Source organism: Sminthopsis crassicaudata, chromosome 5 (genome assembly GCF_048593235.1).
Source record: "Sminthopsis crassicaudata isolate SCR6 chromosome 5, ASM4859323v1, whole genome shotgun sequence".
NCBI classification, from domain to species: Eukaryota; Metazoa; Chordata; class Mammalia; order Dasyuromorphia; family Dasyuridae; genus Sminthopsis; species Sminthopsis crassicaudata.
The window spans coordinates 250,675,690-250,689,222 of NC_133621.1; the positions used below are offsets into that span (position 1 = coordinate 250,675,690).

Genomic DNA, 13,533 nt, shown 5'->3' on the forward strand with positions numbered 1-13,533 from the left:
CCTCATACAGTATCGTTGTTGAAGTATACAGTGATCTTCTGGTTCTGCTCATTTCACTCAGCATCAGTTGATTTAAGTCTCTCCAACCCTCTCTGTATTCCTCCTGCTGGTCATTTCTTACTGAGCAATAATATTTCATAACTTTCATATACCACAATTTACCCAACCATTCTCCAACTGATGGACATCCATTCATCTTCCAGTTTCTAGCCACAACAAAAAGAGCTGCCACAAACATTTTGGCACATATATGTCTCTTTCCGCTCTTTAGCACCTCTTTGGGATATAATCCCAGTAGTAGCGCTGCTGGGTCAAAGGGTATGCACAGTTTGATAACTTTTTGGGCATAATTCCAGATTGCTCTCCAGAATGGCTGGATTCTTTCACAACTCCACCAGCAATGTATTAGTGTCCCAATTTCCCCACATCCCCTCCAACATTTGTCATTATTTGTTCCTGTCATCTTAGCCAATCTGACAGGTGTGTAGTGGTATCTCAGAGTGGTCTTAATTTGCATTTCTCTGATCAGTAGTGATTTGGAACACTCTTTCATGTGAGTGGATATAGTTTCAATTTCTTCCTCTGAGAATTGTCTGTTCATATCCTTTGACCATTAATTTGGGGTTTTCTTGAAAAAGATATTGGAATTCCTTCTCTGGCTCATTTTACAGATAAGGAAACTGAAGCAAAAAAATATCAAGTGACTTAACTAAAGTCACATAGCTAGTAAGTGTCTGAAGCTGGATTTGAATCCTGAAAGATGATATATTTCTGATAACAACAATAACAACAGCTGACATTTATGTAGTTCTTCGCTATTAATAAAAAGCATTACAAATATTATCTTGATTTTTATAATAACCCAGTTATTCTAGAATACACCAATAGAAAAGAATTCTCAAATGAATATAGCTATAGGTATGCACCTATAGAATGGTTTTCTAGAACAGATCTTCCCACAGAATAGTATTTTACAATAGATGCTCCCATAGAATAATATTCTAGAATAGATACATTCATTTTATAGATGAAGAAACTAAAGTTCTGAGAAGTTATTTGTCAGGTCAAAAATCTAGTAAATAAAATTGGGAACTAAATCTCAGGTCCTTTAATTGAAAATCCAGTTCTCTTCCCAATGAAGAGATCAATGGGAGAAACACTGGTGAATGGTAGGTGAAAGATGGAGTGCAACTATTAATAGAAAAAGAGCCATAGACATCTGTTCTTAACTGTCTCCTCTAATCTGTTACTTTTTTTGATCATCAAATGTTAACTCACTTCATCCTCACAATAACACTGTGAGAAAGCGGCTATTGTTATTATAGCTTTTGGAAGTTGAGGCTAAGAACAGGGAGGTTTCCTTTGTAATGCTATGTATTTTATTTTATACATTTAAAAAAATTAGGAGTACATAAATTTTACCAGATCCCCAAAGGGATCCCCCCACTCCCCCAAAAAGACTAAGAATTTTTGCCTTGGGGGAAATTAGATGAATATTGATTCATAATTGCCCATGGTCATATTTTTGTACCATATAAACTATCATTAACTCTCAGTCAGGAAACTCCTTATACTAATACAGGTCTATAAATTCTCTGCAATTCATTGCCCAAAGAATATTGAACTATAACCCAACCATCCACAAACAAAAAAATCTTTCTGTCCCAACTCTTCTGATCCAATCTACCTCTATCCTCTTCCCTTTTACTAAATCAATGAATCCTTCGTTGCAACAAACAAAGCAGTATTTGAGGAATTCAGTCTCTATGTGAACCTGCATGGATGGGGCAGGCATGTACAAGCAGATAAAAGGCAAGTAAAACAGCAATATAGAAAACAGGATCTCTCAGCAATTTGCTTCTCTAACAGAATCCCTTTCACCAATAAGGTCCTTCTTCTTGTCATCACTACAGTATTGAGCCCTAGTCTTTGTATTTGGGATGAGGCTCTGAGTCTCTGTCTTGTTAAAGAATAAAATGGATAAAGTGTTGGATCTAGAATATGTAAAATGACTCAAGTATAAATCCATTTCAAAACATTTACTTAGTTTGTGACCCTTACTGCTGTCTGCTTTAGTTTCCTCATCTGTAAAATAATAATAATAGCATCTGCCTCCCAATGTTGTTATAAAGCATTTTGCAAGCTTAAATCACTATATTAATGATAGCTATTATTGTTGTTATTACATAGGAATTCTATAACCCTATCAAAATACACAATAAATGGTGAGATACTGGGAAAAAAAAAGATATTTGGAATCCTTTGCTATAATTATAGCCTTATAAGCCCCTGTAAGGCAGGGGCTCTTCAACTGGGATCTATGAACTTATTTCCTTTTTACTATTTTGATAACTATATCTCAGTTTAATTGGTTTCCTTTGTAATTCTATGTATTTTATTTTATACATTTAAAAAAATTAGGAGTATATAAGTTGTACCAGACTGCCAAGGGATCCACAACCTATCCCCCAAAAAAGGTTAAGAATTCTTGCCTTAGAGGAAATTAGATGAATATTGATTTATAATCTCAATACTTTTAAGAAAAAAAATTTTGGAAGGATATTGAGTTTTCAGAATTATTTAAATACTTGGCAACTCTTTTTTTTTTTTTTTTTTTTTTTTGTACCCTGGTGGAATGCCACACAGTGAGTGATCATATTTTTAAATATGCTCGTCCTTATTAGACCAACCAAACAAAACACACTGTTCTCTGGAATGTGAACTGTCCCTGCCACTCACTTGTATTACTTCTGGGATTCTGGTAAATGCAGTGGTGACATCATTTCCTTGGCTGGGTGCTTAGAGTGGGGCATTGCATTCCCCAGTGACAGCAGCAGCCATTGAGACTGAGATCTGGAGAGTAAGGAGCAGATGCTATCCTGAAAAAATGAACTGGACATGTAGTTTCAAGCCACGAACTGAGAACAAATTTTTGTTATTGTTGCTCAGTTGTGTCTGATTCTTCATGACCCTTTTTGGGTTTTTTTTGGCAAAGACACTGGAGTGGTTTGCCATTCCCTCCTTCAGCTCATTTTACAGATGAGGAAACTGAGGCTAAAAGGGTAAAGTGATTTGCCCAAGGTCACATAGCTATTAAGTTTCTGAGGCTAGATTTGAACACATCAAGATGAGTCCTCCTGACTCCAGACTCTGAACTCTCTATCCACTCTCTAAAGTTTCTCAGGAATAACAGAAAAGAACCTGAGATTTTGGGCTCAGAAAAGGAAGAGATACACTGATCATCACAAGATCAAAGATTTAGAGAGGAGGAAGAAGGAGGAAAGGAAGTGTTGGGATTACTAGGTGAGAACTCGGGTTGTCTGGATAGTGACAAGGTGAGAATTCAGGTTGGACAATTACAAGGTGAGAACTCAGGTTGACTTGATGGAAGGAGCAGGCTCATTGGCTGAGGTGGTTCTTCCCAGAAGCCCTTGCATTATCCCACGCCCATTCTCTGGGAGAATAAAAGAGAGGACTCCCAGAGATAAAAAAAAAGACTCTGCATTGCATCAGGCTTGACGGGGCTCCCTGCAGGAAGGAAAGTCACTTCTCTGGACAAGAGTTAACAGCAACTGCCTGGAGACAACGGTTCGTTACAGGAAGAAGAATCTGTCGGAGAGATTTGAGTAGAAGACACACCAGATCTCTTCCCAGAGAGTGATCCGGCAGCTTCTAGAGACGACAGCTCGTTACACTAGTCACCCCAGATGTTAGGGCTTTTTCCCAAAGTTATCTTGTATGTGATTTATATTTGACATACATGTACACACATGTATCTATGTGGGTGTATACACACATAAGGAAGTATTAAGCATATACTATGTATGAGGCACCATGCCAAGCATTTCACAAAAGTCTAATTTAATCCTCACAACTACCATGTGAGGTAGGTGCTATTATTATCCATTTTACAAATGAAGAAGAAGAGGCAGATAGAAATTATGTGATTTATCTAGGGACACAACTGAAAAGTTCTGAACTTGAGTTTTCCTTTTTTTAAATTTTCAACATTATTTATTTTCTGAATACATGCAAGGATAGTTTTCAACATTCCTTTTGGTGAAACTTTTGTCTTCCAAATTCTTCTCACTCTCTCCCTTACTTCCTCCCTCCCAAGATAGCAAGTAATCTGATATAGGTTAAATATGTGCAGTTCTTTAAAGCATATTTCCATATTTGTCACATTAAGCAGGAAAAATCAGACCAAAAGGGGGAAAAAAAAAAAAAAACCATGAGAAAGAAAACAAACAGACAAAAAGTGAAAATTGTATGTTTCATTCATATTCACATTCAGTTTCCACAGTTCTCTTTCTGGATGTAGATGGCATTTTCCATCCCAACTCTATTGGAACTGCCAAGAATCACCACATTGTTTAGAAGAGCCAAGTCCATTACAGAAGCATTATATAATCTTGTAGTTTCTGGGTATAATATTCTTTCAGTTATACTCACCTCACTTAAGGCTGCTACAAACATTTTTGCATATGTGGGTCCTTTTCCCTTTTTTTATGCTCTCTTTGGGATATAGACCCAGTAGAGACACTGTTACATCAAAGGGTATGAACAATTTGATAGCCCTTTGGACATATATATGAACTTGGATCTTCCTGACCTTATATAAGTCTGACATTCTATCCACTGTACCACCCAGCTGAGATGATGTTGGCTCAGAAGCCTTCCAATTCAATATTTTCATTGCATAGATGAAGATTAAATGTCTTATTCAAGGTCACAAAGAATGGGGATTAAAACCCAACTGATTCCAAATTCAACACTCATTCCCCTTGACCTGTCTCCCTAGTAAAGGTTTTTTCCTTCAAATATTCTGGTTCATAGGGTCATAGATTTAGATCTGGAAATGACTTTTAAAGGCCATTTAGTTTGTCTCTCTCTTTTTTACAAATGAGAAAACTAAGACCCAAAAATGTTGATTTGCCCAAGTTCATACGGTGACTAAGTGTGATAAATGTCTGACCTGAATCCTAGTGCCTTGGTCTCTACACCATATTATACTGGGCCTTGCCTTGACTTTATACTCAATTAACTAATTAATTAAATATCATTATTATAAAGTAATCAGCCTCATCAACCTCCAAATAAATGGGAATCAAATTTCTTACAATTTATGTCATCCAAAATCACCTAGGAAGAGGCAAGACAAGAATACAGAATGTTTCTAGCAGATGCAGAATGAAGTATTAAAAGGAAATTTATTTGCATTGCATAGAAATTTTATTTTAATCCTCCTCCTTGCATCAACAAACTAAGTGACTGGGGACAATTCATATAACAACTTATGTAGGTCATACTTTCTTTGGCCATACAATGTCTTTTACACACTCCCTAATACATCATGTTATAGCATTTTATAATCACCAGAAACCATTTCTCTTTTAGGTCAACAGCAATTTTGATTTCTCTAAGACAATGAGTTCAATTATTCACAGCCATGAAGGATCAATGGGACAATATTCAAATATTTACATATATCTGTGATGTCATCTATTCAGAAATGGCATTCAGTGGCTTGTTGTCATATAGCAACACTGACATGATGTTTATATTTGAAAGCTAGGCCTTTGCATAAGAAGCTCAAGGTCAGTAAAATAACTTTTCAGTTTCTCAAAAAAAAAAAATCAAGTCTCTTCTTCTGTTCAACCCTGGACCCAGCTCATTTTCCTTCTACATTATCTTTTTCATATAAATATGCACTTCAACAAAGTATCCACCCAAATGAATGTTGAAATCTGGGCAATAAATATATTTCATTCACTTTTTTTTTTCTTGTGTGGATAGGTGGGCCACACACCTTTGAGTAATTGAATTCTTTAAGGAATTCTTCCAGGAGACTCAGTAATATTCTGGGACTTGATAAAATCAATGCATTATTATCCACAAATGGAAGCAATGGACAAATTCACCAACCACCCAGAATTTCTCTTTAACCTGTATTTTGCACCAGATTGTTATACCTATGGACTACTCTAACCTGGTAGCTCCCCTTTGAGCTACTCTTAATGCCCCTCCCTCGACGGCACAGCTAGGCCACACTTACCTATCTTCGTGCACCAACCCGGATCCCCCAGAGACAGACCACCAAAAGGTAGGGGTGAAGCGAAAGAGAACTTTATTCTTAGATAGCACATATTTATGGCCCCCACCCCATGATTTGGGGGAAGGGGAAGGTCCTCTAGGAACCTGGCATAATGGGATTGGCCCCAGAAGAAGGAGGGAGGCGTGCTAGGCTTAGAGAGCACTAAGGAGGGAGGCGTGGTACCTGGAGTCAGATACCGCCTCTTGGGGCTATGCCCCACCTCCACATAAGACTCACCTTCTCCTTGGAACCTCTCATCCCTCAGGTCCTCCCACATCCCTTGAACTGCATTCCTTGCTTCTAGCGGCTTTTTAACCCTTACACCAGATCTTCCTCTATCACAGTGGGAAACAAACATTTCCCAGTTTCTTTCTTGAAGAACAAACATCTTCCAGTTTCATGCCTTTTCTAATTATTCTCTTCAGAGGGCCACTGAACTGAATTTTTTGTCTTGTTACATGTTTCAGTTTTAAGATATGATACATAGGAAACCTCTCCTATAAACCTATCAGGCAGAATTTTGTCTCACCAAATCAAATACGTTTTCCCAGTCACCAAATAATGAGCATAATAGGATTTAATATTCTTTATATCTTTCCACAAATTAACAGATATGTCTCACTCTTGAATATAGCTTATGAAAGATTGCTTTCTCCCTAAAAAATCAAGGATAACTTTGATCATCCATCAAGACTCTAGCCCCTCATAAAGATTTAGTATAAATGAGAAAATAGGCATTTATCACCATAGTTACTGATGGTTTTCTTCAGTCATCTTTTTGTATCAATAAAGTACAAGGTTGTTTTTTTTTCCCATGTCTTTGGTGTCTTCACTTTCTTCAGATACCTCAATTTCCTAATAATTGTATTATCCCTGGCAGTAGGCTTTGCTTTCATGGAAAGCTTGAGGTCAGTAAGAGAGCTTTGTAATTTCCTGGAAGCAGTCCAACCTGACTTCCCCCTCCTTGTTTAGTCCTGAGTCCAGTTCATTGTTCATCTCTATTGACTTTTTCAAATATGCATGGTATTGGAAAGCTATACAAAGGCTTGGGTCCAAGTGCTTATTAAAATCTGGGGAATAGACAGATATAGATATTTGGTCCAATCTGGCTTTTTCCCCCTAAGTGCAATTTCTAATTCCTCCATAAATACAATCTCAGCGTAGGAGACAATTTGTGCAAAATGTATACATAAAATTTTTATCTCTTCCTCTCAGTTATGTTAGCAAATGTTTAATAACCAGCTCTTTGGATGGGGGTGTGGGGATGGGAAGGAAATGTACCTACTGTAGACTTTTAAGTTTAATCTGCATCATTAATAGTTCTTAAATCCAGACAACTAGCAAAACAATAATAGTGGCTTGTGGTGTCTGCCAGTTTTAGAGGTGTAAATGCTCATACTGATGATTCTAACAATTGGCTCCCCTAGCTCCTCACCTCAGTCTCTGCCCCTTGTTAATGCCATTCAATTCTATGTAACCCCAATTGGGGTTTTCTTGGCTAAATATGCCATTTCCTTCTCCACTTCATTTGACAAATGAGGAAACGGAGCCAAACATCTAAAATAGAGATGTTTGACTTGAAGGCTACTAAAATTTCCATTCCATGATCCAATGATGATCCTGCTTATTAGTATTTTCTCTTCAGTTTTCACTATACTTATTAATGTAAACTCCCTTATATAAATATATCAATGCTTAACTGAAGCTTATTTAGGAGGAGAGGGGAAAGGGAGGGAAGAAGAAACAGGAAAAAAAAAGAATAAAGTAAAAAGTACATAGCAGAGAACAAAAGAAAACATATAAAGAAGCAAAAAAAAAAAGAGATGTATAATCTCTTCTATTATTATATGCTTTCTTAAAATGGAAATTTGTTACATATTTTGAATCCTTCCTAATATTCTACTGAAAACATGGCAACTTTTTTTTCTTTGTCTTTCTTTTTCTATTTTTTTCTTATTTTGCATTTGAGTTTTAAATAAAAATACTAAAAAACAGAAAAAGAAACAAAATAGTATGTAAGTTCTCTGAGAACAAAGACTATTTCTTTTTTGTCTTTGAATCTCAGTCAGTAATAGTATCTTACATATACCAAGCATCAAATCAATCAATGCTTGTTGAAATGAAATTGATTGACTAAGGTTCTTCACATGGGATCTTATGCCTACTTACACAGTTTGATAAATTGTGAAGCACCAGAAAACTCACAGTCTGAAAAGAATAACCATTTCCCCATGAATGAGTATTAGAGCCCTAATTAGGGCCCGGCAGATTTGCTTGTTATTCTATGGAACTGATATCTGTAGGAGTCCTGTTGCTTTCCCCTTCCAGTCTCTCCATGATCCTATACTGACTTGCCTTCCTCTGCATGAGCAGAAGGGTAGAAAAGGAAAATGAGACCTGAGATCAGGACTCTATGTGTCAAGAGTTTAGAGGTAAAAGCGAAGGATCAGGTAAGGGAGAGGGGTCTTGGGCTAGTGAAGTGTGGGACTACTTTAACCAGAGCAATTGCACTTATAGTTGGACTATGGCTCCCACCCCTTCCCCAACTGTTTTTATCCTGCTGGAGGGGAGAGGAAGGGGAAAGGGGAGAATTCCTAGTCATGTCACTAATGGGATTATTTATTTTAAGTATCCTGGCACCAAAGAGGGCCCACATCTAACACAGAGAATGATTCATCTTGGCTGCCCTACATTTACTTTTCATCAGAAGCTGTTCTGGTGTCAGTTGAAATGTACTTGGGTGCCCTTTTTATGTCACCTGTGAAGTTGTCTTTTTAAGTGATCAGTCTCAGTCTCTTGCTTCTGGTACATTCTGAAGTTGTAGGCTGACCTGTTCCTACCCATTCATCATGAGTCAGGGATGCAAAGCTATGTTCCTTTGAAAGGTTTCAGGCTTCACAGAAATAATAGGCTGTCTCCTACTTGGTGACAATTTCAAAGCAACTTGTTTATCTCCAGTGAAAAAGGCTCCCAGGGTTTTTGCCACCTCTGCCTTCATTCTCTTTCAGACAACACTATGTCTATTGTCTATCCCCAGGCAGACAGCCCTAACTTTCCCTGGCAGGGCCATTCGTTAAAAGTGGTTTGTTTGTTTTTTTTAACTTTAGATAACTGTTAAAAAGAAAGAGTTACCAAGTAGGGATAAAAGCCAGTCTGATGCACTGCTTCCCAGGGACGAAGAGTAATCACATGGGTCCCTTTGTTTTGTTTGGGTGATTCATCACTTGTGATTATAGGACTTGGGTAGAAAAGGTTTTTGGGTTTTTTTTTTTTTCTGGATATAGTAATGTTTTCTGATCTTGATGAGAACTAGATAAGGGGTACCTAAATGAAATTAGGTTTAATTGAAATCTAGTGGCAGGTTTGGGGTACAAGGAGTCATATAGAGCTCCCCTGCAACCTCTTTGGATTCGGCGCAAGGATACGAAGTTAAATGAGGTCTAGTAGTGGCTCAGGAGTCCTCGGTAAAGAAATTTACAGACCCAAAAACCTAGATTGATAAAAAAGGTTTATTATGGGGTTTAGAAGTAAAGTTTAGTTGGTAAAGTTGAGGGTAGAGATAAAAGGGTGGGGGTTGGGAAACCTGAGCAGATTATTAGAATGGGGGCTGGGACAGTCCAAGTTGGCTCAGATCCTATGGGGGCTGGGAAAGCCTGGATAGTTCCTGTTGAAATTTATGGGGGTTGGGAATCAGAAAGGAATCTTAACCCACATCAATCTCTTGGCTTGATTGGCTCTTAATCAATTTCCACTGATTCCAAAGAATATACTCTGAACTCATAGAATGTTACTTAGAAGAGATTGCCCATCAAATTATTTACTTTATACATGAAAAAATTAAGACCCAGAGAGGCAAAATGTCCAAGATGGCAAAGCTGGCCCAGTATTCCAAGTGCTACCTTTTCAAGTATTAGTTTAGGTTTGGCCATACCAAAAGTGTTCTATGCTCACATAGCAATCATTTTTGCTGCTAAAAACACTGAACCAACACCTATAGATGCCATTTTGGAGTCAGGGTAAGGAGGGAAATGCCAGCAATTATTCTAACCATCAGAACTATAATACTCAGCAAGAATTATTTGAAAAGAATGAAACTGAATTTGGGGCAAAATTGGTGTTATCTTTTTAGCTATTTATTTTTTTCATGCTTCACCTGTACCACAGACCAGGATAGTCAATGAATCAATCAATAAGTATTTTTGTTAATTATTATTAGCTAAAATTTACACAGCACTGTAAATTTTGCAAAGCATTTTACATTTGCTTAATCATTTGATTCTCACAATAATCCTGAGAGGTAGGTGCTATTAACATACTTGTTTTACAGAGGAAAAAAAAAAAATTGAGATTGAATGACTTGTCCAGGATCACATAACTAGTGTCTAAGCCAGATTTGAACATGGGTTTTCCTGAGTCTAACATCCCATCCATCACACCATCTAGATACCACATATAAAATGTTCCTTATGTTCTAGGTATTATACTTTCTCTATTCATAAGAACAGGAGTTGTATATGATAGGAGTAGAGTTAGTGAGGAACTCTACCAGTCTCTACAAATAAAGGGCAAAAAAACAGGTTTGGGGAAGTTTCTTATTAGCAAAGACAGCTAGCACTGATCTATTACAGTGAAGGAGTTCAGGTCATAGACTAAACAGGTCATAGTCTAAAACAGAGATAACCTGAGCCTTAGAAGCAGGAAATTAATGAGGAAAATATGTATTTAATTACCTAGTAACTGACTGGATTTCCTGGCTTTTAGGCCAATGTTCTTTCCAATCTCTTTCACTCACTCTCTTTTATCTTCTTCTTCTACTGGAGGACAGATGGACACCTGATTTCTAAGATGAAGTTGTAACATGAGACCAAAGGAGGTCTAAGTAGTAAAAATAGTTTAGCTTTTTTTTTTTTTTTTTTTTTTTTTAATGCCAAATTTAAGTAAATTTTTCAAAAGGAAAATATGGGGTATTTCCACTCCACTTTACTTACACACACACACACACACACACCACACATACATCCTTTCTGGGTAAACTTCGTGAGTTCAAGGTTTAGGGGCAGCAGATGGCCAAACCTCTGACTCTAGGCTTTATCCTGTGTACTCTCTTCCAGATCAAAGTAGTTTCACTTTGTGACTTCAACACCGGCAAAAAGCAAATCAGGATAAACTCTACTCCTCTCTTCTTCCAAATTTCCTTTATCATATGCTGATCTCTATTTCCTATGACCTGCTCTTGCTCTGACCACAGAGGCAGCAGCATGCTTATGGCAGGGGACTAGCTCAGTGACTGTGACCATTAAAAAGCATGGAAATCAGGTGTTGTCGAGGATATTATGGCTTTTTATTGCCATGGCAACTAGGTAAAGCTGTGGAGACTGCTGTTGTTTCCTCATGCCATTTAAATGAAAGATTATCAAAGCTCAGAATGCAGAGGCCATTTTTCTTCTTTTCACTCACTAGTGTTCTTCCTCCTCTAATCTTGAGGAATATTTTCCTCAATGTCTCTTAAAATGTTGAGTCTTCTGGGGAAGAGTGGTGGTCAATATAGTTCCTAAAAGAACATGGGATCTGTCACAGGAACTAGAACTGGGATTTCATTAACATAATGATTTTTAAACAGATCTATGGAACTCATGTTAAGAAAACTTCATGTCAATATGCATTTTAGGAGGAATAGGAAAAGGGCCATAATTAGGCATTCACTTTACTTTCCAATCTACAAGAGAATTATAGGGCTAAACATGTACCTTTTACACATTATATATTTGCAATCCAGGCATACAGTGCTCTTTTAGACATAAAAGACATTTTCACGGGTCATTTTAAAGAGGAGGGTAACAGCTTGTCCAGCTTTGCTCTCCCCCACCAAACATTGATTACACTGTTAGAGACAGTGATCAATTGTATTTATCCAAACAATCAGCAAAGCAGAGACAAGGGAAATCTCCTTCTCTAAGGAGAATTTTTTAATTTCTTAAGACCTATGAGACTTGTGAACATTTCCTTTCTTTGGGGAACTTTTTCCTCTCTTTTCTTTCTCCTTTGATGTGACCATCCCAACTTATCCTTTGGACAGAGACTTATTGTTCTTGATAGAAGTGTCCCAGAGAGCTGAATGATCTAACTGTGAGTATAACAGTTTACAAAGAAAGGCAAAAGATTGATTAGTGTCTTCTACCCATCTGAAATTCAAGGCATTCTGTAAGAGCTTGCAAGCCTCAAGATTTGTATTCCAAAATCTCAAGATTGTAAGATCCAAATCTAGAGAGAAAAAGTAGCAAAAATAACTGAATTCTTCTGATATGTAGAATATAAAGGAAAGGGGTATCCAGACAGGGAGCTGAAGGAGGTACTTTATAGAATACAGGGCCCCTAACAGAGAAAGTTTCTTATCTTTGACATCAGACCAGGGAAAGAGATATCAGTTGGAGAAATTTGAAAGTGAACAGAAACTTTCAAAAATGGAAGATAACTAAGAAAAAGAGGATGTGCATGTGTGGTACAGCTATGATACCTACCCAAATTAAAATTGGAGACTCTCAAGGTAGAAAGGCAAAAAGGGATTTATTACAATCTGGAGAGAAAAGGCAACTCCCAACAGACAAGGTGTCATCAGTAAAGGAGTGCAAAGCACAAATTGCAAAACACAAGATTATGTAGAATGCATAAGAATGCAGAAACACCCCCTTCTCTTCCAGGCCTTTCTTCCCATTGACTGGGAATCTGGACTCCCATTCTGATACAAAAATCTATCAGAGACAAAAAATACTAGTCAATAACACCCTCTTTACTGTATTAGGTACTTAAATGCTTATGAAAAGATGGTGGTGGGAAACAGGAGGGAAATGTTTATTTATCTAAGATAAACAGCTTTTAGCTATAGCTCAGCTTGCTATGGAAAAGTCTCAAGTCACAATTAGGGCACAGGTCAAGGTCATATTCTTTTTATGAAAGGTCTTCATCAGTTCATCCTATTCAATCCCTCCTCTTATTTATTAACTTTTGAAGACCTCTCACACTGTTCTGGATACATTTCCTCAACCAACTTGTTCTCAGTCTCCAATTCCTCTGGACCTGGTTTGTCCTTTTTTTCTCCTGAAGTCCATCCTCAGCCTTTTAATACTTCAAGTCTAACTGGATTTCCCCTACCAGGTTGTTCAGTCTTTACCATCCTGACTAGTGATGCCTATTCTACCCTTGTGATAAACTGTATCACCCAGGGAGGCAGACAGGGAGTAGTGTGACTCCACTTAAAGCTATCAGCAAGAACCAAAGAACCTGTCTCCATGTTGTCTCTAGACCAAGACCACCAAGAAGCATTAAATGATGACGACCAGGTCTGGAATGGGGCATAGGTCAATTTTCTTATATCTCTGGCAATTTCCTTCACTACCTGTCCATTATCATCAATGTTCACACAACAAATGGATAGATTTAGT

General features: G+C 37.4%; 1 protein-coding gene across 1 annotated transcript in view; it reads right to left on the bottom strand.

Moving 5' to 3' along the window:
* Positions 1 to 13,533, bottom strand: part of BBS10 (Bardet-Biedl syndrome 10) — a 152,701-nt gene that overhangs the window by 75,960 nt on the left and 63,208 nt on the right. The window lies entirely within an intron of this gene.